At 34.9% G+C, this 27,982-nt stretch overlaps 1 long non-coding RNA gene across 4 annotated transcripts in view; it reads left to right on the top strand.

Annotated features, from left to right (window-relative positions):
• The window catches only part of LOC115864267 (uncharacterized), a 481,059-nt gene that overhangs the window by 131,176 nt on the left and 321,901 nt on the right, over positions 1–27,982 (top strand). For 3 of the 4 annotated variants that reach the window (XR_009563675.1, XR_009563673.1, XR_009563674.1), the window contains exon 3: positions 3,818–3,863. This is a non-coding gene — a long non-coding RNA (uncharacterized lncRNA). Of the gene's footprint in view, positions 1–3,816; positions 3,864–27,982 lie in introns of those variants that run through there. The other variant, XR_004043882.2, reaches the window with a different exon arrangement.

Genomic DNA, 27,982 nt, shown 5'->3' with positions numbered 1-27,982 from the left:
GTCCCCTGAATCGGCAGGCGGACTCTCAACCACTGCACCACCAGGGAAGCCTTATAACAAGTATTTTTAAAGCTACATAGTCAAATGGCCAAAATAGTAGTCTTTCCTCCCATTCTCCTTCTGCTCCACCACGCACAAGTATGTCTGTCTCTCCCTAGACCTGTTTTAAAAAAAAGCACTACAGTCTATCTTGTTACTCAAGCCAGAAACTTGAGACATCCTCTATTCTCTAAATAGTTAGTTCTCCAGACATCTCCACTGCATCTGCTTCTGTCATTTCCACTACTGCATTCTAGTTGAAAGCATCTATATGTTATGCTTGCACTGTAGATAGTCTTCTAATTTTCTCCCTGCTTCTCTAGAGCCATCCCACCCCAACTCCTGCGTCTGTTCTCCACTTAGCAGCCAGAATAATGCCATTGAAAGGTTAATCAAGTCATGTTCTTCTCTGGCTTAAACTCTCTATAACTCATAGTGGGCATGGGTACATGATGACTACTGTCGTCATTATTAGGATTTTCCTTCCCCTTTCTCTTTTAGTGGCCCCTTTTCTTTCCTTTAACTGTCTAGCAAAGACATTATTAAAAGAAATTGGTCATCTTATTTCAAACATATAGTAACTGATAAACTTGTGGCAAATAGAGTTAGCATCAATGTGGCTTGTTTCTGTCATAAACACTTGGCCCCTAGTTAATGCCTTGTTTGAATGAATGGGAGTGAAACATTGTTTCTATCACCTGCTTTATTGGACTCTCCAATTCCCAGTCATAAGTAAGGTAATACTTAGAAAAGATAATCTTTGACATTTTTTTTCTAATCAGACGACAGATAATATCAATGCATGCACCATTTGTTTCAAGGATATAAATAAGAATTAAGTTTTTAAGTAAAGAAAGAAATAGAACAAAAGAAGGATACTCTGATATTTTGAAAAATTCAAGTCTCACAACCAAGATTTATATAATGGTATTTATTAGGGATAAGAGCAGAACATAGGACAATAAGCTGTGAGGTTTTTCTTAGGAATGCACTAAATTTAATTCTAAAAGTGGAAGGCACTTCAGAAAAACCTGTAGAGATCTCATCTACTGGAAAAAGTTTACTCCAAGGAAGGTAGAAGCAAGTTGGCCAAAGTTAATGGTTACAAACATTGGTGGTGCAATTGATTATGTTTCCTAAATGTCATAATTCTGGAAAGATAGTATCTTTATTTCTAAAATTTTTATTATTATTCATTATTATTAGTATTTAACATTTTTAAATTTTATATTGGAGTATAGTTGATTTACAGTGTTGTGTTAGTTTCAGGTGAATCACAGCAAAGGGATTCAGTTATACACATACATAATCTATTCTTTTTCATATTCTTTTCCCATATAGGTTATTACAGGATATTGAGTTCCCTGAGCTATACAGTAGGTCCTTGTTGATTATCTATTTTATATGCAGTAGTGTGTATCTATTAATCCCAAATTAGGAGTTTGAAATTAAGATAGTATCTTTAAATGTTGGATGGAGTTGGTCACTAGAAGCAGAAGACACAGATTTCAAGTTCAGACAATTCTGTGAATATATATATATATTACACATGTATTCAGTAATAATCTATATTATTATAGTATTTTATATATTAGCATTTTATTTTTGTGATATCTGCCATAAAATGCCCCTTAGATGCTAAGTTAATGAGAATAAAAGAAACTCTTCTTAACTTAGCTGTGAAGCTGTGGAAGACCTGGAACTAGTAATTAAGGGTATTAACCAACTTGGGTTGTAATCAAGTATGTGACCATGGGCCATGCTTTTGTCACCTCTTCTTTAAAATGAAGGGAACAGTTCTCCTCAGGCTTCCTCTGATGTGTCTGTTCTACAATTTGATTTTTTTTTTTTTTGGCAAAGTGATTCACTAATTCAGTATATTGAATGTCATATTAAGGGAGTTTATGGGGAATCTGAAAGTTAACTGCTAAAACAGAAGCATTCTTAAGGGACCTGAGACAGTAGTCACATTCACAGACTGAGCTGTCTATCTCAAGGAAACCTAACCAATAATCATTTTATATTTAGTAAACATTCTGTATATATCTGTGTTAACTGTGTTACTTTTAGGCAGAACTGTAATTTTAGGCAGAACTTTGACTCATGTTTAGTACATTATTTTGGGCTCTTTGTTTATATTTCCAAAGTCGTCAAGATAATGCAACTAAACAGGAAAGCAATTACTTATATCTTATTGGTAGGAGGCATGAAAATGGAGTAAGAAAGGTGCTTTAGTAGTCTAGAAATTCAATCTTTTATGCTTAAACTATGTCATCCTATTTTGCAAATGCCTACTATAAGCAGAACACTGAACTCATTACTAAATATGAAACAGTAGTTAAGAAATTATTTGCAGAACGGATCTCAAGGTCTTTATTTTGTTCTTCCATGTGGAATCTATTTACCCATTTGCACATGTGGAACTTTTAACTCTACAGCATGCTTTTAAGCTTCACACTGAGTCTGAAAGTTGAGGCAAATTCAGATCAGTAAGCAAATAAAAGATTCCCTTTAAAATAGTCAATGGAAAAAATGTATTCTTTTCAATTTTTGAAGGATCTGTCTTTGCACAAAATATCTATCTGCATGTCAAAGATATTCAGATGTTTAGCTATGTATTTTGTGGGACAAATGTATTTCAAGGGTTATAAAAAGAATATTCATTGGAAAGCAGGCTTGCCTCATAATAGAACTGCATCCTAAAATCTTGGTATCCTGGTTATATTTGCATTCTATATCATTTATATGGATGGAAATGTATATTCAATACTTTAATGAGTCAATATAAGTAGAATTAAGTTTCATGAAGGCAGGTCCTTTATCTATCTTGTTCATTATACAGTGCCCAATTCAGTGCCTAGTATATATCAGACCCTTAATAAATGTTTTAAAATAACACCATGGAAAAAGATAACTAAAGCCTTGAGATTTAACATCTGGTCATTAGTACTGCCTCTAAGCTAAGATCTTACCCAAGCCATTTCTCCTTCACTGGGTCTCATTTTCCTCATCTTTTAAAAATAAAGATTTTTTTTTTTTGTGGTACGTGGGCCTCCCACTGCCGTGCCCCCCCCCCCCCCGCTGCGGAGCACAGGCTCCGGACACGCAGGCCCAGTGGCCATGGCTCACAGGCCCAGCCGCTTCGCGGCATGTGGGATCCCCCCGGACCGGGGCACGAACCCGTGTCCCCTGCATCGGCAGGCGGACTGTCAACCACTGCGCCACCAGGGAAGCCCCAAGATTTTTTTTTTTTGATTGATGAGTGGTCTCCTGGTTTTATGAAAGTACTTAACAATTATAGTATATATCTGAATACCTTGTAATCCCTACCTTAAATATTTTTCCGCAGGTTATATAATTGCCAAACTTATCAATTAGCTCATGGATGTAAAAATTTCATGATATAGATTTTGTCCTATCACACTAAAACACCACAATGCAATTTTACCCCACAGAAAGTTTGCATTGAAAAATAAGAACAGAGTGGTGCAGTCTCTTGACTTTAAGTGAAATATAGACTCAGAGTCAGAATGAATTATTTCTCCAGGCAGCCTGGAGCAGTGCACTAAGGTGCATGAAAGGTGGTGTGTGAATAAATAAAAGGGCATGATACTTCCTGAGTTTAGACAATATTCATATTAAATGAAAATTCCAAGTCTGGCTGCATCCTTGTGGAAATTTAGAACAGGTATACTCAAATATCATATGGAATTAATATATTATAAAATGATGTATAGAGTATGTGTTACTGATCCTCCTCAATCGCTCTCATTTTCAGATCTTTAGGAATTTTACTGGGATAATTCGAAGTATCTATCCAAATGGTAAGTAGAACTATTTATTATATCACCATATTTTTTCATCTGTAATTAATATAATTTTCTGAGTATTGAAATGAGAAATATGAATTACTATTCTTCACTCATATTTTAAGTTTATTTTTTTAAAAGGAGAATTGTGAAAAAACTTGCTTTTCTTTTTAAATTATCATACTGGAATGCAAATATATGGCATGTAAACTTGGGAACTATTTATAACTCTCCTCTAAAATCTGGTATAAAGTAGTGTCTGGAAATTAATAGATCTGCTACAAGCAAATACAGATAGGTAGGATTGAATATAGAAATATATACATATAAAATTCTCTTTCCAGATAATTATGTTTATGTTCTTATATTAAAATTATAAAATATAATTGATGGGCTTAAATAGATGCATAAATTCTGTACCTCATACATTTTGACATCTGAGTAAACTGGTCTAAACTTACTCTGGAATCATCTTCATTAAGAGTTTATTTCCTCAAGTTTTGAGATTGGAGAAATGAAGTCATTATTCTTCTTGTTTATAAGCACTTGTCAGGAACTAAGGACTGTCATCCTTGAAACTTGCTTCTAAAGTTTGTGGTCATCATGGTGTCAGCCAGATGGGCTCTTAGTCCTTTCACACTATTGAATATAAGGAAGATGTCCAAAATGCAGATAATTTTACCTCTGACCTCATGACACAAGGAAAGTGCTTTAAAATTGCATTTATTATATTATAATATAATACCCATATTATATTTACAATGGACAGATATTAAATGAAGATAAATTTAAATAAGAACAAAACAACCATATTCATACCACCTAAGTATAACCAGTTAACCCTTCGTATAAACCGTGAATGTTTTCAGTATGTGAACACACATCTTTTTGCAGGAATTTGAAAAGTGAGAGGGATAACAATGTAAAATTTAGGTTAACCCCATTTGCCCCCAAATGATTCTGCAACCTGGTTTTGAATCACTTGCGCTCTCTCTGCATGACTTTGGGCAAATTCTTACTCTCTCTGGGCCTTCCTTTCCTTATAGGAAAAAATGGAGCTAATAATCCATACCTAGTTGATAAGTTTGTCTTGAGGATTAAATAAGTTAATACAGATAAAGTGCTTAGAACAGTGCCCAGATGTTGCAAAATTATCCATAATATTTTAATTGTTTTCTTCTGCAAAGTCAGGTAGATAATATAAATTTGTACACTTTTTTTCTGTATCCTGATACTTCATTTAGCTCTTTATTAGTTGTGATTATTTTTCAGTTGGTTCTTTGTGGTTTCAGGCTGAAAATCATATTATCTGAAAATAGAAATGATTTAGACAGTTTATCTTTTCCTTTTTAATGTCTCACACACTTTTAAATTTCAAGTTCACCACTTATTGTCTTGACTACAGCTTTTAGTTCAATGTTAAATAACGGTGAGTAACTTCTTCCTAGTTTTATTGGGAATGACTCTCATGATGGTATTAAAGTATGATGTTGACTAAGTTTTATTCCTTTTCATGTTAAGAAGTTATCTTATTCTTAATGAACTAAATTAGATCATCAGAAATTTCTGTTGATGCTCTATAAATCTTGAGATATACAAATATTTTTTGAATCTGTTGAGAGGGTGATTTGGTTTTCCTTTCTTCATCAGGTGACTTGCTAATTTTATGTTATCCTTGAATAGCTGGAAGCTTATTCTTTTCTTACATACTTTAGTTCAATATTTTTTTAATTGAAGAGGGAATTTGAAAGAATGCTCAAAAGTGAGGATGGTCTATAGTATTTTTTTATTGCTTTTCTTCTTTTTGGTGCTGTTAAGGAAGTTACATTTACATTAGAATCTTTACAATATTCTCTGTGGATATATTTTCTCTATTCTAATTTGTTAATTCTGCTGCATACCTAATCTATTTCTCATTCCATTTTTTAAATTCTGAGAATTACTTCTATCAAAATTTTTCTAAGTGTATCCTGGATTGTTTATAATAAGGTTTTAATATAATCAACTTTTTTAAATGTTTGGAGAATGTTTTAAAACAATATGTAATCCATGTCATATACTAAGTCAAATAGAGTTCTGTCAATTTAACACAAGTAATCCTATTGCTCAAATTTCAATATTCTGGTCAGAGATGGGGCTAGTTTGTGCAAATTCTACTGGACAGAGATGGGGCTAGTTTGTGCAAATTCTTAGAAAGCCCAAGTGATTCATTGGATTTACACTCTATGCACAAAGCTACCAAACATAAGCTGGTGAATTATATGATTCACACTTATTTAGGAAGGTGAGTCTTTCGGGAATGGGAAAGATTAACTACAATGGGGGTAACACTAGGGCCAGAGATAAGAATTAAAGATCTATTTAGATCCAGCATTAGGATCTTTTAGGAATCTGACTTTTAGAAATACTGTCTTGTCAAAAAAGGAAATGTTTAATATCCTTGCTCTTTCCCAAGGCTATTCCCTCTGTATTCCACTTTTCCTTCATCCAGAAAATTTACTCTATTAGATTTTCTTCTCAGTACTTTTTGACTCTCTATGACAATAACCTGTTAAATGTCTAGTATAATGGCTTTGTCTGGTGAGTTCTCTTATTGCCCTTCCCTTTTCTTTTTAACATTTTTACTATAGCTTGTAAAAGCCAAGATAAATTTCTGCCAGAATTTGATATTCAGTGTTTATCCAGCCATCCATCAAACATTTAGTGAAAATCGGCTATGCATTAGGAACTATGCTAAGAAGTAGAAAATGCTGTCTTCCAGACAGCTAGAATATTTAACCCCTACACTCAAGAGATCTTAATCTTCTGCTTGAACTCGCCAAGGTTCAGTATCTCCAGTTGGCATAGTATATTTTTAATTTGATAACCCAAAGATACCCAAAACTTCAATAAGCTCTGTCTTTCTAAACTGCACCTCCTACAGTTCATGTCCTTGTTGATTATAACCTACTAGACTCTTAATATATAATCTTTATTGAATTATTATTTTATGCTAAAGTCTTTGTCCTATCCCTAACTGACTTTCATCAAAATCCTATTGATCACATCTTTACATTTGTCCCAAACTTCTCTTTATCTTTGTATCTATTACCTTAGTTTTAGAACCACAAAATCTGCTCCTTGATTTTTTCTACAACCTCCTAACTATTTCTGTATTCCTCCTTCTCTTGTCCACCAACCACAGTGCCATCAAGGTTCTTCCTGAAATTTGTATGGAATTAATGAGATAGTCACCCATTCAAAAATTTTTATGACTTTGCATTGCTTAGAGGAAAAAGCCCAAACTCCTCAGCTTGCCATTTGCTTTTCTTCACAACTTGGTACCCAGTTCATTTCTTCTCAATTTATTTGCCATCCCCTCTCCCCACTCCAATGAATTTAATCACATTTGATTACTGTGTATTGTGGTTTCTTCATATTTAGACCATTTTCTGACATGTAGAGGGTATTCAAATGGTGTTTGCTGATCATTATTTTGAGAAGACTCAGGTTTATAATAAGCAGGAGCTTGTGATCTCCTGGGTGGGTCAGACTGAAGAGATATTGTTTAATTAGGTAACTTATGGGGGCCTTTGAAGTTTCATATTCGGGGAATACCATAGGAATGGGAACCATATATGTGATTTAGAAATGATCTAGTCTGGGCTGTGTTTTCTGGATGTTAAATTGAGGCTTGAAGTATCAGAGATTTATTCAGTATTATAGCTACAGCTGTTTAATACTCTGAGATTGACTACTTCCAAATCTGTGGAAACTAAAGTAAACCATAGTTTGAATCCTGAGTAAAAGTTTAAGAGACATGATGAATTGTAACTATTATATGATGCAAGTAGATTATCCTGATTTGATTCAAAATAGTTGTATACATAGACGACCAAATAATTCACCTCCAAGTCTATATTATTATGATTTTTCCTGATATTCATATTGAAGTATTTATGATTATGTAATTGTCAGTGTCCTTTGTTTTGAAGAATGTAATTGGATATTTGATTCTTAAACTCAAAGAGTAAGGCTGAGCTGGCTAGAAATAGGAAAGTCATGAGGATATCATGGAAAATTTGAGATGGAGAGATTGACATCAAGACTGAATGAATTTAGCAGTTATTTCACACAACTTGAATCAAGTAGTTGTTTTTGTTCTGCTTGTCTTCATCATATGAAAAGCAGCCAAGCTAGGTTTTTCTTATGATATTTTTGTTTAGTTGAAAATTTTGAACCAAATGTTAAGGCTCTGTAATTATCCTTGATAAATTTTAACTGCTTAGTCTTAGTCACTTCTTTCCAAGTGTCAAGGTTTGTTAACTCTTAATAGTGTCATATGTAGTATATTTCACACACATTGTCAATGACACAGTCTTTGAACACTTGCTAGATTGTTTTGACTATTTCAATAATGAAGGAAACTAAATTGATTGTACTATGGTTGCACTGATTTATCAACCACTGTTGAAGAAAACACTATTCTCAACTGACTTAGTTACTATCAAGACATTCTTTTCCTATAGCTTGGGAAGAAAATCTTCAGCTTTCTACTTCTGTCAGCAGGGGAGAAAATGAATTTTTCTTTGTAGCTTTGTTTTTATTTTACACATTTCTCTTGACTTTATAGTTTCATGAGACTTATAAGCCCTAGGAATTTATATTTAGTTTTATATTTAAACTTTGAAAAAAAATTGAGGTCCGAACTAAAGGTCTGCAAACACTTTTTTCTTCTAAAAAGGGGCTCTAGTGATCAAGGTTGACAAATATGATGTGACAGCTAATAGCTTAAAATGGTTCTAGCTTTCCAAATTTAGACTGAGTTCCGACTGTGGAAGGTTGGGCTTCTGTATATGAAAGCATACTTTTGGAGGAGCTTCAAGATGACGGAAGAGTAAGACTCGGAGATCACCTTCCTCTCCACAAATACATCAGAAATACATCTACACGTGGAACAGCTCCTACAGAACACCTACTGAATGCTGGCAGAAGACCTCAGACCTCCCAAAAGACAAGAAACTCCCCGTACCTGGGTAGGGCAAAAGAAAAAAAAAAAACAAAGACAAAAGAATAGGGACGGGACCTGCACCAGTGGGAGGGAGCTGTGAAGGAGGAAAGGTTTCCACACACTAGGAAGCCCCTTCGCGGGTGGAGACTGTGGGTGGCAGTGGGAAGCTTCGGAGCCGCGGCGGAGAGCGCAGCAACAGGGGTGCGGAGGGCAAGCAGAGAGATTCCCACACAGAGGATTGGTGCCGACCAGCACTCACCAGCCCGAGAGGCTTGTCTGCTCACCCGCTGGGGCGGGCAGGGGCTGGGAGCTGAGGCTCGGGCTTCGGTCAGAGTGCAGGGAGAGGACTGGGGTTGGCAGCGTGAACACAGCCTGCAGGGGGTTAGTGCGCCATGGCTAGCCGGGAGGGAGTCCGGGAAAAAGTCTGGACCTGCCTAAGAGGCAAGAGACCATTATTTCGAGGTGCGCCAGGAGAGGGGATTCAGAGCACCACCTAAAGGGGCTCCAAAGACAGGCAGGCGTGAGCCACGGCTATCAGCGCGGACCCCAGAGACGGGCATGAGATGCTAAGGCTGCTGCTGCCGCCACCAAAAAGCCTGTGTGCAAGCACGGATCACTCTCCACACCTCCCCTCCCAGGAGCCTGTGCAGCCCACCACTGCCAGGGTCCCGTGATCCAGGGACAACTTCCCCGGGAGAACACACGGCGCACCTCAGGCTGTTGCAATGTCACGCCAGCCTCTGCCAACGCAGGCTCACCCCGCATCCGTACCCCTTCCTCCCCTGGCCTGAGAGAGAGCCAGAGCCCCCGAATCAGCTGCTCCTTTAACCCCATCCTATCTAAGCGAAGAACAGACTCCCTCAGGTGACCTACACTCAGAGGTGGGGCCAAATCCAAAGCTGAAACCCAGGAGCTGTGCAAACAAAGAAGAGAAAGGGAAATCTCTCCCAGCAGCTTCAGGAGCAGTGATTTAAATCTCAGCAATCTCAGCTTGATGTACCCTGCATCTGTGGAATACCTGAATAGACAACGAATCATCCCAAATTGAGGAGGTGGACTTTGGGAGCAAAGATATATATATTTTTTCCATTTTTCTCTTTTTGTGAGTATTTTTATGCTTCTTTGTGTGATTTTGTCTGTATAGCTTTGCTTTTACCATTTGTCCTGGGTTCTGTCTGTCCGTTTCTTTTTTTTTTTTACATTTTAAAATTTCTTTCTTAATAATTATTTTTTATTTTAATAATTTTATTTTACTATATTTTATTTTATCTTCTTTCTTTCTTTCTTTGTATTTTTTCTCCCTTTTATTCTGAGCCGTGTGGATGAAACGCTCTTGGTGCTCCAGCCAGGCATCAGGGCTGGGCCTCTGAGGTGGGAGAGCCAAGTTCAGGACACTGGCTCACAAGAGACCTCCCAGCTCCATGTAATATCAACTGGAGAAAATCTCCCAGAGATCTCCATCTCAACACCAAGACCCAGCTCCACTCAATGACCAGCATGCTACAGTGCTGGAAACCCTAGGCCAAACAACTAGCAAGACAGGAACACAACTGCATCCATCAGCAGAGAGGCTGCCTAAAATCATAATAAGGCCACAGACATCCCAAAACACACCACCAGAAGTGGACCTGCCCACCAGAAAGACAAGATCCAGCCTCATCCACCAGAACACAGGCACTAGTCTCCTCCACCAGGAAGCCTACACAACCCACTGAACCAACCTTAGCCACTGGGGACAGACACCGAAAACAACGGGAACTTCGAACCTGAAGCCTGCGAAAAGGAGACCCCAAACACAGTAAGTTAAGCAGAATGAGAAGACAGAAAAACACACAACAGTTGAAGGAGCAAAGCCAAAACGCACCAGACCTAACAAATGAAGAGGAAATAGGCAGTCTACCTGAAAAAGAATTCAGAATAATGATAGTAAAAATGATCCAAAATCTTGGAAACAGAAGAGAGAAAATACAAGAAACGTTTCACAAGGACGTAGAAGAACTAAAGAGCAACCAAACAATGATGAACAACACAATAAATGAAATTAAAAATTCTCAAAAAAAAAAAAAATCAAAAAAAAAAAATTCTCTAGAAGGGATCAATAGCAGAATAACTGAGGCAGAAGAACGGATAAGTGACCTGGAAGATAAAAGAGTGGAAATAACTACTGCAGAGAAGAATAAAGAAAAAAGAATGAAAATAATTTAGGACACTCAGAGACCTCTGGGACAACATTAAACACACCAACATTTGAACTATAGGGGTCCCAGAAGAAGAAGAGATAAAGAAAGGGGCTGAGAAAATATTTGAAGAGATTATAGTTGAAAACTTCCCTAATAAGGGAAAGGAAATAGTTAATCGAGTCCAGGAAGCACAGAGAGTCCCATATAGGATAAATCCAAGGAGAAACATGTCCAGACACATATTAATCAAACTACCAAAAATTAAATACAAAGAAAAAATGTTAAAAGCAGCAAGGGAAAAGCAACAAATAACACACAAGGGAATCCCCATAAGGTTAACAACTGATCTTTCAGCAGAAACTCTGCAAGCCAGAAGGGAGTGGTAGGACATATTCAAAGTGATGAAGGAGAAAAACCTACAACTAGATTACTCTACCCAGCAAGGATCTCATTCAGATTTGATGGAGAAATTAAAAGTTTTACAGGCAAGCAAAAGCTAAGAGAATTCAGCACCACCAAACTAGCTTTACAACAAATGCTAAAGGAACTTCTCTAGGCAGGAATAACAAGAGAAGGAAAAGACCTACAATAACAAACCCAAAACAATTAAGATAATGGTAATAGGAACATACATATCGATAACTACCTTAAATGTAAATGGATTAAATGCTCGAACCAAAAGACAGAGACTGGCTGAATGGATACAAAAACAAGACCTATATATATGCTGTCTACAAGAGACCCACTTCAGACCTAGGGACACATACAGACTGAAAGTGAGGGGACGGAAAAAGATATTCCATGCAAATAGAAACCAAAAGAAAGCTGGAGTAGCAATTCTCATATCAGACAAAATAGACTTTAAAATAAAGTCTATTACAAGAGACAAAGAAGGACACTACATAATGATCAAGGGATCAATCCAAGAAGAAGATAAAACAATTGTAAATATTTATGCACCCAACATAGGAACACCTCAATACATAAGGCAAATATTAACAGCCATAAACGGGGAAATCAACAGTAACACAATTATAGTAGGGAACTTTAACACCCCACTTTCACCAATAGACAGATCATCCAAAATGAAAATAAATAAGGAAACACAAGATTTAAATGATACATTAAACAAGATGGACTTAATTGATATTTATAGGACATTCCACCCCAAAACAACAGAATACACCTTCTTCTCAAGTGCTCATGGAACTTTCTCCAGGATAGATCATATCTTGGGTCACAAATCAAGCCTTGGTAAATTTAAGAAAACTGAAATCGTATCTAGTATCTTTTCTGACCACAATGCCAAAGGACTAGATATCAATCACAGGAAAAAAACTGTAAAAAAATACAAACACCTGGAGACTAAACAATACACTACTTAATAACCAAAAACTCAATGAAGAAATCAAAGAGAAAATCAAAAAATACCTAGAATCAAATGACAATGGAAAACACGATGACTCAAAACCTATGGGATACAGCAAAAGCAGTTCTAAGAGGGAAGTTTATAGCAATACAATCCTACCTTAAGAAACAAGAAACATCTCAAATAAACAACCTAACCTTACACCTAAAGCAATTAGAGAAGGAAGAACAAAAATACCCCAAAGTTAGCAGAAGGAAAGAAATCATAAAGATGAGTTCATAAATAAATGAAAAAGAAATGAAGGAAACAACAGCAAAAATCAATAAAACTAAAAGCTGGTTCTTTGAGAAGATAAACAAAATTGATAAACCGTTAGCCAGACTCATCAAGAAAAAAAGGGAGAAGACTCAAATCAATAGAATTAGAAATGAAAAAGGAGAAGTAACAACTGACACTGCAGAAATACAAAGTATCATGAGAGATTACTGCAAGCAACTCTATGCCAATAAAATGGAAAACCTGGAAGAAATGGACAAATTCTTAGAAATGCACAACCTTCCGAGACTGAATCAGGAAGAAATAGAAAATATGAACAGACTAATCACAAGCACTGAAATTGAAACTGTGATTAAAAATCTTCCAACAAACAAAACCCCAGGACCAGATGGCTTCACAGGTGAATTGTATCAAACATTTAGAGAACAGCTAACACCGATCCTTCTCAAACCCTTCCAAAATATAGCAGGGGAGGAAAACTCCCAAACTCATTCTACGAGGCCACCATCACCCTGATACCAAAACCAGGCAAAGAGGTCACAAAAAAAGAAAACTACATGCCAGTATCACTGATGAACATAGATCCAAAAATCCTCAACAAAACACTAGCAAACAGAAGCCAACAGCACATTAACAGGATCATACACCATGATCAAGTGGGGTTTATCCCAGGAATGCAAGGATTCTTCAGTATACACAAATCAATCAATGTGATACACCATATTAACAAATTTAAGGAGAAAAATGATATGATCATCTCAATCGACGCAGAGACAGCTTTCGACAAAATTCAACACCCATTTATTATAAAAACCTTGCAGAAAGTAGACATAGAGGGAATTTTCCTCAACATAATAAAGGCCGTGTGTGACAAACCCATAGCCAACATCGTCCTCAATGGTGAAAAACTGAAACTATTTCCACTAAGATCAGGAAGAACACAAGGTTGCCTACTCTCACCACTAGTATTCAACATAGTTTTGGACGTTTTAGCCACAGCAATCAGAGAAGTAAAAGGAATCCAAATCGGAAAAGAAGAAGTAAAGCTGTCACTGTTTGCAGATGACATGATACTATACATAGAGAATCCTAAGGATGGTACCAGAAAACTACTAGAGCTAGTCAATGAATTTGGTAAAGTAGCAGGATACAAAATTAATCAGAAATCTCTAGCATTCCTATACACTAATGATGAAAAATCTGAAAGTGAAATTAAGATAACACTCCCATTTACCATTGCAACAAAAAGAATAAAATATCTAGGAATAAACCAACCTAACGAGACAAAAGACCTGTATGTAGAAAATTATAAGACACTGATGAAAGAAATGAAAGATGATACAAATACAGGGAGAGATATACCATGTTCTTGGATAGGAACAATCAATATTGTGAAAATGACTCTACTACCCAAAGCACTCTACAGATTCAATGCAATCCTTATCAAACTACCACTGGCATTTTTCACAGAACTAGAACACAAAAACTTACAATTTGTGTGGAAACACAAAGGACCCCGAATAGCCAAAGCAAGCTTGAGAAAGAAGAACGGAGCTGGAGGAATTAGGCTTCCTGAATTCAGACTATACTACAAAGCTACAGTAATGAAGACAGTATGGTACTGACAGAAAAACAGAAATATAGATCAATGGAACAGGATAGAAAGCCCAGAGATAAGCCCACGCACATATGGTCACCTTATCTTTGATAACGGTGGCAAGAATATACAGTGGAGAAAAGACAGCCTCTTCAGTAAGTGGTGCTGGGAAAACTGGACAGGTACATGTAAAAGTATGAAATTAGAACACTCCATAACAGCATACACAAAAATAAATTTAAAATGGATTAAAGACCTAAATGTAAGGCCAGACACTATCAAACTCTTAGAGGAAAACATAGGCAGAGCACTCTATGACATAAATCACAGCAAGATCCTTTTTGACCCACCTCCTAGAGAAATGTAAATAAAAACAAAAATAAACAAATGGGACCTAATGAAACTTAAAAGCTTTTGCACAGCAAAGGAAACCATAAACAAGACCAAAAGACAACCCTCAGAATGGGGGAAAATATTTGTAAATGAAGCAACTGACAAAGGATTAATCTCCAAAATTTACAAGCAGGTCATGCAGCTCAATATCGAAAAAACAAACAACCCAATCCAAAAATGGGCAGAAGACCTAAATAGACATTTCTCCAAAGAAGAGGTACAGATTTCCAACAAACCCATGAAAGAATGCTCAACATCATTGATCATTAGAGAAATGCAAATCAAAACTATAATGAGAAATCATCTCACACCGGTCAGAATGGCCATCATCAAAAAATCTACAAACAGTAAATGCTGGAGAAGGTGTGGAGAAAAGGGAACCTTCTTGCACTGTTGGTGGGAATGTAAATTGATACAGCCACTATGGAGAACTGTATGGAGGTTCCTTAAAAATCTAAAAATAGACCTACCATACAACCCAGCGATTCCACTACTGGGCATATACCTTGAGCAAACCATAATTCAAAAAAAGTCATGTACCACAATATTCATTGCAGCTCTATTTACAATAGCCAGGACATGGAAGCAACCTAAGTGTCCATCAACAGATGAATGGATATAGAAAATGTGGCACATATATACAATGGAATATTACTCCGCCATAAAAGGAAACGAAATTGAGTTATTTGTAGTGAGGTGGATGCACCTAGAGTCTGTCATAACGGAGTGAAGTAAGTCAGAAAGAGAAAAATAAATACTGTATGCTAACACATATATATGGATTCTAAGAAAAAAAATGGTCATGAAGAACCTAGGATTAAGACAGGAATAAAGACACAGACCTACTAGAGAATGGACTTGAGGATATGGGGAGGGGGAAGAGTAAGCTGTGACAAAGTAAGAGAGTAGCATGGACATATATACACTACCAAACATAAAATAAATAGCTAGTGGGAAGCAGCCGCATAGCACAGGGAGATCAGCTTGGTTCTTTGTGACCACCTAGTGGGGTGGGATAGGGAGAGTGGAGGGAGGGAGACCCAAGAGGGATAGATATGGGAACATATGTATATGTATAACTGATTCACTTTGTTATAAAGCAGAAACTAACACACCATTGTAAAGCAATTATACTCCAATAAAGTTGTTAAAAAATATAAAATAAAATAAAATTATAGTTTTATATATCTGATAGTTTTCTTGAGAGCATGTAACCTAATGCCATGTTATATAAATATGGTACCAGAAAAGTTCAGTGAAGTATCAAGTTCATGAAGCTAGTCAGTGATAGATGAACCATAACAATAGTGATAAATATATACAGATAAGCATGACAAAATCTTTCACAATAACTTCAGATTAATTATAAAAAGTGAACTGGGTCAAATCAGACTGAGTACAGAAGAATTAAAATAAATATCTCAGTATTAAAAATAAAATGAAATTTTGTTTGATGTAGGCTTTTTTTTGATGTAGGCTTTTTTGAATTTTTAAATAAAATTCTGAAATAGCATCTAACAGGTACTTTTTTGTAAATGAGTTGTTAGTTATCATAACAGCAAATATTAACATTGATTTATTTTCATTGCAATATATTTTAAATATTATTTTGAAATACTGTTATTTTTATGTGATTCAGAGGAGAGTAAGCTATTTTTATTGAGAGTTTTTGAAAGACAAATTTTATAGTTTTGTTTCAGAGTAAAAGTTATTTCAGATGATGAATATGATGATTTTGTCATGTAAGATGTTATAAAACATAAATGATTTTAGCTATAATAGAAATTTGTCATTCATCAGATTATAGTTGATTGTGGCTAACTCTAATGTGAAGATGTTTTTCTCATTCCTATGGTTTTTTCACAATACAATGCTTGTTTCTGTATTTAGACTTATTTTAGTCTCCCTTGTGTTCAGAATTACCTATTTGCTAGTCCCCTAAGAATGATATTATGCTACTAGAGAGGTATCATTCTTATCTGTCTTTCTCTCTATCTGGAACCGTGTTGTTCAACTTTGGCTGCTCTTCAGAAACAACTGAGAATATTTTTAAAATATTCATGGATAGATAATAAAAGTTGATTGTCGTGATATTTTATGTGCATCTACCTATGTCAAAACTTATCTAATTGTATACTTTAAATATGTATGGTATTTTAAAAAGTAAAATATAATGTTACTATATGACCACAAATCCCCCTACTCGGTGGGGGAGGAAGAATAATCAGGTCTAGTTGCAAAGATCCTGATTTAATTGGTTTTAGGCAGGGCTCAGGAGCTGGTGTTTATTAAATCTTCCCAGATGATTTTAATGTCACTCCAGCATTGAGAACCTCTGCCCTAGCACTCATCAGCTACTTTGTATATGGTAAATTCTCAAAAATGGCTGTTATCATTGGTGAATTGAATACATTTCTTCTTTGTATTCATTCATTCATTCATTTACAAGTAATGAAGCTTCACTCATTGAAAGGACTAGAGGTGTACAGATTATGCCAGAGGGACTCCAATAAAGGAAGTACATTTGTTACAGAGGATGGGTTCCAGGACCCACCAGGGATACCAAAATCTAAGGATGCTCAGGTCCCATATTCTACCCTTCATATCTGTGGTTCTGCATCCAAGGATTCAACCAGCCTCAGGATGATATAGTGCTGTAGAAATTTTTCAGTATGAAAAACCATGTATCAGTGGACCCATGCAGTTCAAATCCGTGTTGTTCAAGGGTCAACTGTACTCTCCAAGTAGACTTAAGCAGAATGTAGCTATGCCACAGTACTTTAGGAATACATCTGAACTCAGACACATCATAAAACCCCATCTTCATGGTAAGTTATGGTCCATTTTGAACAAAGACTGACAAAAATTGACAGATTGATCAGTTTAATGTATGGAATTTAAGGCACAGCTTTTATTGTGTTAAGGGTTAAAGGATCTATTTGTTGGGAAATTTCAATTTTATATGATATGTCACAGTTTATAAAACACTTTCTTATTAATGGTATATGATCAATGACTAACATTTGTCTTTTTAACATAGACTTTAATGTTGATATCCCCAGCTTTTCTTTTTTATGTCAAATTCACTCCTTTAAACATCAGTTTATACATGAAAATTTCATACAGTTTTACTGTGGTTTTGCTTCAAGGCAACAGTTTTGATAGTGTCACCATTTTTGTCTGTGTGACAGTATTTGTGCAGTTAATTTACCATTTAATTTAATTTCCTGTTATGAAAATGAGTGGATAACAGAAAAAACTAAAGAGCTGATATTGGTGATTAGAAATGTAGGAATTAAAAATGGACTGTAATTGATTTGAAAATGCCATCACAGTTTGTGTCAAAAAGACAAAGTTATTTACTTTTAGTCCTTTGGGTATAACTTTTATAATTTTGACCTTTGGGAATTTATATATTTTGTGAGTCAGAATATTCTAGGTTATGCTGCAGTAATAAGCTATCCCATATTTTATTGGTCTATCTCAATAAGGGTTTACTTTTTACTTATACTATAGAGCAGAGAGTCTTGTTCATGTTAAAGTTAGTTGAAGTCCAGGCTGATGGAGGGACCACCTTGACTGATAGAGCAGAGAGAGGGACTCTGGTGAATGGCATGCTAACTCTGAAGCTTCCCATCTGCTCACATTTCATTGGCTGACACAAGTCATACAGGCATAGCTAATTCAAAGGGATGAGAACGTATATTCCTACTAAGTGCCCATGAAGGAGGAAAATTGGAGCATTTGTAACCAAGTTCCAGTGAGTATCACAATCATTTTCTACTGGATGAGATAATTTTAGGGATAACTTATTTATGATCCTGAATGACAGGAAATCTTTTCTTCTCAATATAAGCCTGTATTGCAAAGCAGGTAGAATATTATTGTTGCTCCTTCTCAGAGAACCTGAGAATCAGAAGGCCTGGACTGTGTCACTATACACCCACAGTTAGTGAAAAGGAGACGGGGGTTTATTTTATCTCTACAGAATAATTGCTTCTCCACATAGTTCATTGATAGGAATCCTATACAGTGTTTTTCTACTTTACATTCTATGGTCTTTTTTCATAACTGCTACTCATTTTATAATCAAATAAACAGCCAATTTATGATAAGCATACATTTTAGGTTTAAAAGTGTAAATTTATAACTACTACTATCTCTTTGTTTTCTATATTTTCCTTTTGATAATTTTTAACATAAACATTGCTCCAGCCTTCTGCCCATCTTTAGAGTTTCACTAGAAAATTATATTCTACTAAGTAATAAAATAAAACAAACCATTGTCACCAGGGTATCACTGTAATATCACAGGTTATAATGTTATTGTTCCTTAGTAAGATTTAATTTTGCTTGAAATCCCAATCTTTCAACCAACAACATGAAGAAACAAGAACAACCTGCTAATGCAGTGGTCCCCAACCTTTTTGGCACCAGGGACCAGTTTCATGGAAGACAATTTTTCCATGGACGAGGGATGGTGGGGATGGTTCAGGTGGTAATGCGAGCGAAGTGGGGGATGTTTCAGGCAGTAATGCGAGTGATGGGGAGCGGCAGATGAAGCTTCGCTCAGCAGCCAGCCGCTCACCTCCTGCTGTGCGGCCGGGTTCCTGACAGGCCGCAGACCGCTACCGGTCCCCGGCCTGGGGGTTGGGGACCCCTGTGCTAATGGACAGTTTCTTAAGAAACAGGAAGGAAGTTTTTTCAATATGCAAATTTCAACTGATGGAGGGTTATTTAATGTAATTATACTAAACTGGAATATTGGTATTTATTTATTTTTAATTTTATTTTTAAATAAATTTTAATAGAGATGAGTCAGAAGACCTAATGAGTCAAACACGATTTGTAATTATATATATATATTTGGTAAACGCTATGAGCATGGAGTTAGAAATTTGGAGATTATATATAAAAGCCTTATGGAACCAAATATTGTGGGATAGGTTCATAATGTATCAGGTTTTTCAAGTTCACTTTCTACAACTTTACAAAGAAGCTGTCAAAGGAGGGATGAATCAAGTTTTCCCTAACGTCACCACTCTAATTTCCATGAAACCAGCGTGGTTCAAAACTACAAACTGGGCTGCCAACCTTTTTCTTTCAAATGTTTAACATTTTGGGGAACACGTGGATTCCATTCTATTTTCTTTATTAAAGATCTCCATTTTATAAAGTGCTTTATTATGATGTTTTATTGCTGGAGATTCAATGGAAAAAAGGAGTGTTTCATCAACGTGAAGTAGTAATGAGACAATATTCATCATTTGATGCACAAAACAGCCTATTGATACGTCATTCTGCTGCTAATACAGTAGAGTATTAGGGGTTAACCTCCCTGCCCCTTTAGAAATATTACAGCCATGATTTCTGAAATATAAAGTCCCAGCCATTTTGTGCTCAGAAATCTGACGGCATCATGAGACACCAGTGGAAATAAACCATGATGAATAGTTTAGCTCCATTTCCTCTTCCTTCTCCAAGTGCCTATGTTTCTCATATGTATATCCCTTTCTTGGACTTATCTCTGAAGTCTGTGGGAGATAACTTCCTCCCATTGCTAGCCAGCAGGGGGGCCCATGTTTCCTTGTTTTGGAGCAGCAGCGTATTTGTTCTACCCTGTTTACAGCCAGCGGGAGCCCTTCTTCTTCCGTATAGCTCGGCTTTTCATCAGCACAGAGGGAGATTCAAAATCAGAAATGATCTTAATTAAATGTTTTTTGTATAGAAACACCCATTCCACACCCGTGGTCTTTCGAACTCTTTGGAGGTGTCCCTCCCCACCTTCTGCCTTGGTGAAACTGTAGACAATAGACTTCATCACAAAAGGCAAGGATAAATATTTATCAGGGCACAAAAGATGTTTAGAGAACCTACATTTATTTACATTCATTATTGTGAACATGTTTAATCATGTGATGTGCTATCAAAACTGGCTGAAATATTTTCCTCTATAAAATACTTTCAAATAAAATTTTCTTCTCCAAGAAAATTATAAAAATGAATTTAAACATCCAGAATAAATATTTAGAGAATATTTATTTTAGGGTTTGGGTTTCCAAGAATATCTTATGCTACAATAAGTTATTGTAATACCTGTCTTTTAGAGGAACTTATAAGTTTATTAGCTTTATAATATTAATATTTTCAGATATGAACCATTTTATACTTCTTAGTGGTCTATAAATTGTATGAGGAATAAGTGAAAATATAACCAGATTTTAGTTGGTTAATTAACCAGGCTTAATTAATAATGAATTTTTTTCTTATAGACAAAGTCCTTATTTTTCTGTTTTTAAAATCACAATTAAAGGTATCCAATTCAAATGTAAACTTTACAATGCCTTTTTTTGGGATATGAATAGAGTAAAAGTTTATATTTGTTTAGTTGTAAAAAATTATTTTCCTCTATCATGTAAAGAGCATAATCATGATTAGGGAGATAGGATCTAATTAGTAGATTATTCACAAATTTTAATTGAATAAATTTTTTTTAAATTATATGAGGCATTTGAAATAATTGTTTAGGTAGCTACCAAAAGTAGAATTTAGCAATTAATCTTACTCATTAAAAAACACATTTTCAAGAAACAAAGAGAAACTAAAGTTTCTAGATGGAAAATTTTATAATAATTATTTGTTTTAAGAAGAATTTATCTTACTAAAATGGAAATATCTACCACCATAGGAGAAATGTTATATTTAGATGAAATATAATTTTTTATTTAGACATAAATTATCATTTTAAATTATAAATACTCCTTATTATAATTTTCACATTTTCACTTCCATGTATTGTTATTTATTGATTCAATAGTCACAATTAAGCAGTAAAACACTATTTTGAAGTAGAATTTTTCAACAAATACGTTGTATTTAACAATGAAATCATCTGTTGAAGAATTGTGAATATATTTGCATGATTTTTCTCATAGTTTTTGAACTTTTTTTAAGGTTAAGTACTTGTTTCTTTTTATAAAAAAAGTAATAGAATAATAATTTGCTTAATCACTATAAACTTTTACACTTGGGTGGAACAATTTTGCAAAATTCAGATTCTTTTAGTGATGATCTAATTTTTCAAATAATGCTTTAGTGTTTACACAGTGACTATGATGAAAACTTCATTTACAGATATTTGGTCCTGTGGACTGTTTTTTGTTCAAAAGGCATTGTTATATGTGAATTAGACATGCTTATTTTATATTCTAATTTGATGCCTCTAAAGCCTACCTTTGTTTAATTCTCTGCTCTCTGAGGTTTTCTCAGGGGGAAAAGAAATAGAAAGTCACTCCTTTAAAAGATATGTTGTCTTACAAGAATAAAACACCTTTTGAAATGTTAGTGAAGTACTGGTATTTTAATGCCCTTCATGTTTTGTGATTATTTTTTTTTCCTATCTCAAAAGCAGTTGATTTTGAATTAAAATTAAATATATTTGAATCTACATTTTCTACTACTACAAAAGGAAAGAAATGATTATAATTACTGCATTTGGAGATTTTTTTAAAATGTAGCTTCTCGTTTAAAAGAACTTATTTCCAACCCTAAGAAGTTGGTTATTCTGTGTGCATTTATCAGATAGACCTCATATAATTTCTTGTATCTCTTAAGGAAGTTCCTATATAATAGACAAAGCATCCAAGAGCACAAACCTAATGAAAAATATGCTTTTGTCGAGATGGTTTCACTCCAGTAACCTCAGAAATGTTGGCAAGTAATTTGAGTTTCAGTGATAAGATTCTGCTTCTGCCAGTGATGGCTCTGGCCATTTGATAGGTTGAGTTTTTACAAGAACAACTTGCTGTTTATAGAAAGCTTAGGTCTTAGGGGATGCATCCCTTCCCCCAAGTTTAGATTTTGTGTGCGCATTAATAAAAAGGATGATTTCTGTTTTGGAAGATGAACAATATATTTTTAAAATAATTTTAAAATATATTTTTTTTAAAAGGAAGACTATTTTAGCCTTCTAAATTGTGTCTTCTACATTCATGTGGTATTGCTGAATTACTAAAATTTGCTTTTGCATTTCCTGCTGGAAATTTAAATTTTCTTAACAAATCTTTTCTGCTCCAAGTAAATGTAAGTAAAGGTCATTAAAATATGGTGTTTCAAAAATAAAATTTTTGAAAAGGTTCAGCTCTTAAGTTCTGCAATTACCTGTAAAACTTTCTATCTATGAACTTACTTTTTGTTACTGACAATTTTGTGTAAACAATGGGTGGCTAAAATATATGTTTAGCCAAAAAAAGAAATTATTTGCAGCAAAATGAGAATAGCCACAAATAAAGACTGGTCTGTCAGGGTTCCATTGCCCAGCTAAGAATGTGAGCTGCCACTAAGTAGGGACATGAACACATCATTTAACCCTATGATGTCTCAGATTCACCATCTGAAAATAGAGGATTGGATAAAGAAAATCACAGTACCATTTTATAATTCTAGATGCCAAGCTGCAACATCAAGTCTTTGACTTCTTCAGATATGATAGAGGACTTCAAAATGTTATTACTCACTAGATTTGGTATGAGCATATATATAAAACATTGATTCTTTTAACTTTTTGTTTTGAAAATAATCAAAAATAAATCATGAAGGGTAATTCACTATGTTAATATCATATTTTATAAAGCTTGATATTTTGAACTTAAGTAAATGAAATATGAAAGTCCTCATCTTATTAGTTCTGTCATATTAGTGTAAGTTTAAATTCTGTGACAATCCATGTCTAGATTAAGACAAACTTATTTTCAACCCTATTCTGAGTGTTTCAGATGAAGATAAGATCATAGCAAAATTCAACTTATAGCACTCTTAAAAGGTTAAACTTTGTTGCTCTTTTCAAGGATAAAATAATTTCACTGTCAACTTAAAAACATTTCTTTTACTTAAAAAGATGGAATTTAATTTGAATTATGAATAAAGAAATGTACTTATCTTTTTAAAAAAATTGTCATTCCTTTCCCAAAGATGTACCATTTTGTGCCAAATCAGAAAGCAAGGACACATTTAATGGTATATGTAATATATTAAGTTGCAGTTTCAAGGCTGATTCAAGAACAATTGAATACACATCATGAAACTTCCTTATTGATGCTCAAGCTAGTTAGTAATGGCTTGAGGTATAAACACCATTATCTAGATACATATTGTCAAATTTAGAAATGCATTTGTGGTACTATAATGAATTTTATACGGCATAATTTGCTGAGAGATTTGTCATATTAGGTTCTATGGAAACCTCTCAGGAAAATACTGCCTTTTACCACAAAATAAGTTTTTTACATCTATACTGTGGGGATGCAAAAATGGATAGCAAATATATAACAAAAAAAAATATTTGTGATGAGGTGACTTTTAAAATTTTTTCTAATTTACACCAGAAATTCTATATCTAGTAGTATTATCTTTAGTTACTTGTGAACATCTTGAATTATTTTGACATTTAAAAATATTATTCATCACTAATTTTGTACAGGAAATTTAATGTACTTAATCTATCCTTATACTTCCATTCTGTGTATTTTTCCAGACAAACAGTCCTTCCAATCACTTTTAGAGTTTGTCCCTTTAGCAATTTCCTCTTCTATTGTCTTTTAGTATAAAACTTTAGTATAAATATTAATATCATCAAGTCAACATACAGAATGCTTATTCATCTTTGTTTTTTTCTATTACTTGCTCTATTTGCATGAAAATGATATAATCAAAATTGTCAATATATTGTCTGTGTAACAGTGTCTCTCCATTGAAATATTTAGTATAAAGCCATGCTGTACAAATTCAAGGGTAAAATAGATCTAGATCTCATCCTATTAGTAATTCTCAATAAATAGTGTGTGACTATTCCAACTGACATACTGAAAGACAGAGATATTTCTTAGAGGGTTCAGTCACTTGGCTAAGCTGATCTTCTAGTAGTATGGTAATTTTTAAAAGTGTGACCCCTTTTGATAGAAATAAGATGAACCATATTTCCCATGATTTTCAAGTAGTTTACAATTTTTATATGTTTACCAGTATCTATTTCTATGCGCTTTACACACAATGTCACAAAATTTGTTTGTTTCTTTTTAAATCAATATTATAGTTTTTTCAATGTTTATGTACAGGATTTATAGCAACAACTGGAATGAAACTTCTTTGCTTTGCACTCTCTATTTAAGATGCTTCATCTCAAATAAGCTCTGCATTACTAGTGATATTAAAATTTATTAAATGGAAAAATTCTCTTTCAGTTATCAGATAGCTCATTTTACCACGTTATTGGTGTTCTTGCCTTCACACAACTCAGCCAAACTACATTAGATATAATTATCTATTTAAAAAAAAAAAACCTATGGATTTAAAGTGGAATATCACGAAAGACCTTATCTCATTATCCACAGTATATCATGGCTGAGAATATATCAGATGAGATAATGCATTAGATCTCTGCTTTCTAGAGACATTAGCATTAAAATTAAATATAGAAGAAATTAAGTCTGAGTATTTGATGTGAGTCCCAAGGTTTATGCCAAGCATTTTAAGCCATTGCTAGAAGCCAACTCTAAACTGTAAATCAAGAGATTTAGGATTCTACTGTGTCCACTATGGTAGAACTTCTCAAATGAAAATGAGCACAAGAATCATCCAGAACAAATTATTTTAAAAACAGAATCCTAAACCCACCCCCAGAAATTGAGATTTTTAAATAAATCTTCAGTGTGTCTTTTGAATTTGCATTTCTTAGCAACAACCCCAAGTGATTTTGATATAGACCATGTTTTAAAAAAATATTGTTTAGAGCATACATTTTTAGGTGTTTTTTTAAATTATTACAAATTCATGTATTTTATCCAGCAAAAAATAAACAAATCATTTAAAGGAATCTAAACTCTTACAAAATCACATACTGTATGTTAAGGAATAGCATCTTTAAAAAACAGAGATTTAATGACTGCCATACTCTTGAACCTGAGCACCAATCTTTTTGTCAGTATTTTTTGTCATTATCTGTTACTATTTTAGAATGTGCTATTGTAGTTTTCTGAGGTGACTCAGATTTTAATCATACTTTTCTCCTAGTACCATACAACAGAAGTGTTGCAGAAATTTTAGGTACTTCTAGAATCTAGACTGTATCTCCCAGACTCACATTCATAGAAACACGCAAAAAATTTTCGGGCAAGTTGTTTCACTTTGTGGTTCAAAAACTATGATTGCAATAGATAGAAGTAAACTTGAAGCATAATATTTTAGAGCTTAAAGATGCCTCAGAGAATGTTGACCAACTGCTGTCCTATAAATGAATTCCTTCTTTAGCAAAGTGCTGGGCACATAGGATGTTCTAAAATATCACTGAGAGCAATACTGGATCATGTTTTAAAACAGTCCGTTAGAAATTCATGTGCAAGTAACATTTCAGTGGTTTGAACTGAAGCACGATTACTTGACTCACACTACAAGAAGCCTAACGTTAGGCCATAATTAAGGCTAATATTGAGGCTCAGGGATGCCCTTTATATTCCAGGCTCTTTCTCTCTGGTCCATATTGGGGCCTCCTACCATCATGCTTGCACTTTCATTTGATAGATGATTACTGCACATCGGGGCCCCATAGCCTCATGTTGACTGTCTAGGAAGGAAGTAAAGAAAAAAAATGGACTAAAAGCAAGACTATGCCATTAAACTTGGGAAAGGATGTCTAATTCTACCTACATATGACTGGACAGAACTGTGTCACTTTGCCTTCTCTGGCTTTATGAGCTGAGAAATTGAGTAATCTTACTTGAGCACACTGATGTCCCAAACTAAATCAGGGTTCTGACAGGAAAAATTGGGAATTTATATTGTGTTGGCAACTGGAATTACCTGCTGCTGCAGCTGGTGTATGTGTAAAGGAAAAATGTATCCAAAAGCCTCAGAATAATTGGTATAGACATGAAGATAGAATTCATTATTTGCTTGTTATGTGCAGCATTAACTATTTGGCACACTGTATTATTTAGTTTTTTTTTTTTTTTAATTTATTTATTTTTTGCTGTGTTGGGTCTTCGTTTCTGTGCAAGGGCTTTCTCTAGTTGTGGCAAGCGGGGGCCACTCTCCATCGTGGTGCACGGGCCTCTCACTATCGCGGCCTCTCTTGTTGTGGAGCACAGGCTCCAGACGCGCAGGCTCAGTAGTTGTGGCTCACGGGCCCAGTTGCTCCGCGGCATGTGGGATCTTCCCAGACCAGGGCTCGAACCCGTGTCCCCTACATTAGCAGGCAGATTCTCAACCACTGCGCCACCAGGGAAGCCCCACACCATATTATTTAGAAGGTGTAGTCATGAGTCTTCATGGTGTCCCTCTCACCCAAACATGACAAAAAAAATTGGGGCTGGTGATTACCTGTCATAAAGGAGGCTAAACTAAGAGGAAAAGGGAAAACTTCCTTAAATCTTGAGAGAATAATGGTGGATGAAAAGTGGTAACAAACCCAAAAAAACTGCAAAAACTTTAATTATTGGCATTTCAGTGTGGTAGTGGTCAGCAAGAAGGTGATCATTGTGTAACCGACCTCTATACTGTTTTTATTAGTTTAAATATATGACTGACTTTGAGAAAGTCAAAGTGAAATGACAACGGCTCCACCTCTGAGTGACTCCGATATTTTATGCCTTGTTCAGCAGCAGACAGGAATTAAAATGCTACAAAATGGGAATCTTCAACCTTCTTTTCTTCTTACAACACCATTGGTACCTCCAAAATTTAAGTTTTTCTGAAGTGGTCTAGAGTGGAGGTAAGGGAGGTGGCATGGAAGGGGGGTGTCAGTGTTCTCTGACAGCTTCCTCTAGCAAGCCTAGAGAGGTTGGGCAGAGGTAGGAGGGAAACCTCTTTCTGACAGCCTGTTGAAATTCAGATTAACTTGGAATTCATCAATTCAAAATTAATCTTGATTATTACTTTTATGCCATAGCTTAGTTACTTTATAAGTTAAAGTTTTTTTTTTTCTTTTTGTGCCTAATCCTAGAAAGAAACACACCTGTACCATGTTGAAAGCATACACTTATTCTGAGGAGAATAATTGACAAACCTCTCAAGAGAGATTTTCCACTACAAAATGTAAATGTAATTTTTCATGATGCACAAACCAACACTACTCATTAAATATATTACACAACAGTCTTAAATACTTAAATAAATATTAGTAATATGTTGGTATATATACTATCTGTGTTTCTCATGTATCCTAACCGTATTCTATAGACAAATGAATATTTTTTAAAAAGAGTTCAAAAGAACCTGCAGTTGGGATATACACACAAGGTCTTAATGGAAAATAAGCACAATAACTCTGGAAAATAC

The sequence above is a fragment of the Globicephala melas genome, chromosome 4 (assembly GCF_963455315.2).
Source record: "Globicephala melas chromosome 4, mGloMel1.2, whole genome shotgun sequence".
NCBI lineage: Eukaryota > Metazoa > Chordata > Mammalia > Artiodactyla > Delphinidae > Globicephala > Globicephala melas.
Note: the sequence above shows the minus strand (reverse complement) of the source record. Positions and strands in the feature narration are given on the sequence as shown.